This window comes from Peromyscus leucopus, chromosome 1 (genome assembly GCF_004664715.2).
Source record: "Peromyscus leucopus breed LL Stock chromosome 1, UCI_PerLeu_2.1, whole genome shotgun sequence".
In the NCBI taxonomy this organism is placed as follows: Eukaryota; Metazoa; Chordata; class Mammalia; order Rodentia; family Cricetidae; genus Peromyscus; species Peromyscus leucopus.
In genome coordinates this window covers 71377389-71382125 of record NC_051063.1, presented here as the reverse complement: position 1 = coordinate 71382125, position 4737 = coordinate 71377389, and the positions used below count along the sequence as shown (strand labels likewise).

The following is a 4737-nucleotide window of genomic DNA, read 5'->3' as shown; positions in this document are numbered from 1 at the left end:
CATCACTGATGAGTAAGAGAGAGGTGTGCCCAGGGCAGGTGAAGTGTCCCTCCCATACTGTTTGTGGCAAGATGCTTAAACTCATCCACAGACGGGTATTTCAGGTGCGGGAGAGAACAAGAAGCCGCTCACCAGTTTCCTGCCTTCGGAGGGATTTGGCTTTGGACGAGAAGTTTGATAGAACAAAGAAGGAGGTTTCCCTTAAATCTTGCTTTATCCTGCTCGGATCTTTCCCATAACTTCTCATTAATTCCTTATGGATTCTGCACAACGCGCTGCTCTGCTGTGTGGCTGCCTGGGTTTCTGCCTCCTGGAGCCTCTGCCCTCAGGTGACCCTGGTGCAGGGGAGGACGGCCCCCCACGCAGGCCTCCAACATCTTCCCGGCTCTATGGAACCAGCCACAGGGCTCTTTTAAAAAAAAACTGAGGGCTGGATTTTGAACAAACTGTTTTTGTGGGAATAATTTTTATGCTCCCAAGTATTTGTGGGTTCAATTTTGCACACAATTAACTGTACTTACAAAATGCTTCCTTGAGGGCACCATTAGTCACTGGCAACTCATTCTAAAGGAGCCAGAGGCTAATTGTACCCCCAAGTGAGAAGTTTCAGGTGTAATTAATTATTCTTTAATTATTAAATTTATTATTCATTGGTTGGATGCGCAGAGTTGTGCTCGGGTGAACTCGCCAGCGGGAGCCTGGCTGGGATGCGGAGGCCTACACTGCCTTCAGAGCTAACCTCTGCCAAGGAGATGTGTGCAGAGCTACCCAGGGCTTGCTGGCTGCCTGGCTCAGCACGGAAAACATCACAAGGGTCAGTAATGAGCCAGCTCAGAAATCTCACGGCCTCAAAGACCCCCTGGCTGAGGGGAAGAGCTGGGGTCGGGAATCAGCCACACCTGCCTCTTCCGCAGTGTGGTGCCCTTCTCTGAACCCCACCTGTAGCATGGGGTGGCTGAGTGAGAGTCTTCACTGCGTGGGTGGAGAGAGCTATGTCTGAGAGTACACAGCGCACACATCCCGGCCACACACACGGGGTTGTTTTCGGCAGATGGCAGCCCCCTTGAGAAGCAGAATAGCAGGGGAGAAAAGGATGTTCCCGTTTTGAAACCCAGATGTCCATGCCAGCTGCGTGGCCCCAGGCAGACTCTTATTTCCCTGGGCCTCAGTTTCCTCCTCTGGAAAGTGGGGATTTTGACAGCCACCTGCTTTCCTGGGTTGTGGGGGCTGAGGGAGTTGGTGTTCTGAAGGCATTTCGCACACGCACCTGCCTGTGGGGAACATGAGTGTCGCTGTTGTTCATTTGGTCCCACCAGAGAAACCAACCATGAAACGACGTGCCTGGTGTTAGGTACCAAAAAGCAGCTCAAGGGAAGTGGCCTTGTTTTGGCTCCCAGTTGGAGGGTGCAGTCCATCACGGTGGGGGAGTCACAGCAGCAGGAGTGTGAGGTAGATGGTCACCTGGGTCTGCAGTCGGGAAGCAGAGAGAGGAAGGTCTGTGCTCAGCTCACTTCCTCCACTTTACACAGTCTAGGACCCCAGCCACGGGCTGGGGCCGCCCCAGTTAACCTAATCTAGAAAACCCCCTCATAGACACACGCAGAGGTGTGTTTCCATGGCGTCTACATCTAGTCAAGTTGACATCAAGGCTGACCATCAGCCCTTCCCTGACTCCCAAATTCATTTAAAAATTTATATTGAGGCCTGGAAGAGCATTGTCTTTTGCAGCTGCTGTACAAGGGTTCAGATTAACTGTCCAGAGTGGGTACCAGCTGTAGAGAGAGGTCACAGGTAGTCATGTTTTTCTTAGACTTTTGCATCTCTTTAAGTTTAGGGTATTTTTTTTTAAATTAAAAAACTAAAAATAATATCGAACTTGAGTTGGAAGAGGCGAGTCCGGTCTCAAAATGGAGGGCCATGATCCAAAGGAACTAGAACCGTTAAAGAAGCTGTTTATTGGCGGTCCGGGCTTTGAAACCACAGATGATAGCTTAAGAGAACATTTTGAGAAATGGGGCACACTTACAGACTGCGGGGTAATGAGAGATCCCCAAACAAAATGTTCCAGGGCCTTTGGTTTTGTGACCTACTCTTGTGTTGAAGAGGTGGACGCTGTTGATGGGCGTGTGGTAGAACCGAAGAGCTGCTTCTAGAGAGGATTCAGTAAAGCCTGGTGCCCGATTAACAGTGAAGACAATAGTTGTTGGTGGAATTAAAGAAGAATAACGTTATTACAGAAGAATATAACCTGAGAGACCACTTTGAAAAGTATGGTAAGACTGAAACCGTGGAAGTTATGGAAGACAGGCAGAGTGGGAAAAAGAGAGGATTCGCTTTTGTAACTTTTGATGATCAGGACACGGTTGATAAAATAACAATTCAGAAATACCACACTATTAACAGGCATAACTGTGAAGTGGAAAAGTCCCTTTCTAAACAAGAGGTGCAGTCTGCTGGGTCACAGAGAGGTCGTGGAGGTAGATCTGGCAACTTTATGGGTCGTGGAGGAAACTTTGGAGGTGGTGGAGGTAATGTTGGTCGTGGTGGAAACTTTGGTGGAAGAGGAGGCTATGGTGGCGGAGGTGTTGGCAGCAGAGGTGGTTATGGAGGTGGTGATGGTGGATACAATGGATTTGGAGGTGATGGTGGCAGCTATGGGGGTGGTTCTGGTTACAGTAGGGGAGGAGGATCCGGTGGTGGTGGACCAGGATATGGAAACCAAGGTGGTGGATATGGTGGTGGAGGAGGAGGATATGATGGTTACAATGAAGGAGGAAATTTTGGTGGCGGTAACTATGGTGGTGGTGGGAACCACAATGTTGTTGGAAATTATAGTGGACAACAGCAATCAAATAGTGGACCCAGGAAGGCGGTCAGTGTTGGTGGAAGAAGCTCAGGCGGTCCCCATGGGGGTGGCTATGGATCTGGTGGTGGAGGTGGTGGATACGGTAGCAGAAAAAGCAGAAAAGGCTCCTGTTCTTAGCAGGAGAGAGAGCGAGGAGTTGTCAGGAAAGCTGCAGGTCTCTTGGAGACAGTCGTCCTAAATGATTAGAGGAACTGTAAAAATCTGCCACAGAAGGAACAGCGAGCCATAGTCAGAAAAGTGACTGCGGCTTAAACAGGAAACCCTTCTTGTTCAGGACTGTCACAGCCATGGTTGGTGAAACATCCAGCTATTGATTTATGCAATGTCATGTCAATTAGACAGACACTTTTATCTGTTGTAACTTTGACTTTTTCATTTTCTTTTCATTGCTTCAGGTATATTGTCCTGTAAACTGTGGTAATGGTACCAGGAATAAAAGATTAAGGATTTTTTTTTTTCCTTTGGAGACAAGGTTTTTCTGTGTAACAGCCCTGGCTGTCCTGGAACTCACTCTGTGGACCAGGCTGGCCTCCAACTCATGGAGATCTGCCTGCCTCTGCCTCCCGAGTGCTGGGATTAAAGGCATGTGCCATCACCACCCAGTTCCAAGTTGATTTCAAAAGACCAAGGTAAAAAGCCATGGTCAGGATCTTCCTCAGCAGCACCTTCCACTCCCAGGGTCCAACTATCATCTCAGCTGGTAACTCTTCGCACTGGTTGTGGGGGCTGTGTTTGGTTTTAGAACAAAAACTCACAGCTGGATGATGGTACGTGCCTATAATCCCAACACATGGGAGGTAGAGGCAGGAGGATCAGGAATTCAAGACTATTTGTTGATTTTGAGGCTATTCTGAGCTACAAGAGACCCTATTTTTTAAAAAAAAAAAAAAAAATCAGAGGCTCGAAAGAGGGCTCAGAAGTTAAGAGCACTGGCTGCTCTTCCAGAGGACCTAGGTTCTGTTCCCAGTACCTATGTGGCAGTGTGAGAGCCAAAGTTACATTTTAACTACTATGCCTAAGAGATCCATGAAACAAAAATGCCTCTGATCTGCAAGCCCTTTGCCCAGGGACAGATAGTTCCTGAAATGCTGGAGGTTATTGCTTATGGGAAATAACAAGCCACATGTTCTCACTCCCCTGAACAAGTTTGTTTGACCCATCTGCACTGGATGCGCTTGATCACATGTGGGCAGGAGGTACACAGGCAGGAAATACAGACTGGACCTGATGGAAAATAGTTAAGCCGCTGCAAAACTTGATTTGGGACCATTTTCTGGAAACCTAGAGATGGACCTGGCCAGCATTTAATTAAAGCTTGCTTCAAGTTTGGCTTTAAATTGTGGTAGTGATCTTATTCTTCACGGCCGGAATTAACAGCAGCTCATAGGCATCTGTAACTACAGGGGATTCTTCTGGTCTCTTCAGGGGCACTGGGCATACATGTGGTACATAAACATTCATACACACAAAATAAAAAAAAAAGGAAAGCTTGAGAAGAATCATAGTATCCGAGAGCATGATTCACCCACCACCTTTGCCCAGCACACCAGAATCCATGCCTGTTCACTTTCATGATGTCAGGTCTGTTTTTCTTTCTTTCCTTCCTTCCTTCCTTCCTTCCTTCCTTCCTTCCTTCCTTCCTTCCTTCCTTCCTCCCTCCCTCCCTCCCTCCCTCCCTCCCTCCCTCCCTCCCTTCCTTCCTTCCTTCTTTCTTTCTTGGTGGGAATAGGAGCAGAGTCTCATGTAGTAGTCTAGCCTTCAACTTCTTACAAGGTAGCCAAGGATAAGTTTCGACTTCTGATTCTCCTGTCTCCATCTTCCAAGAGCTGGGATACAGGCATGCATCAGCATGCTTAGCTTCAGGTGGCACT

General features: G+C 48.0%; 1 pseudogene; it reads left to right on the top strand.

The window, feature by feature from the left end:
• Nucleotides 1-1907: 1907 nt before the first annotated feature.
• Nucleotides 1908-2983, top strand: LOC114695388 (annotated as a pseudogene).
• Nucleotides 2984-4737: the final 1754 nt, after the last annotated feature.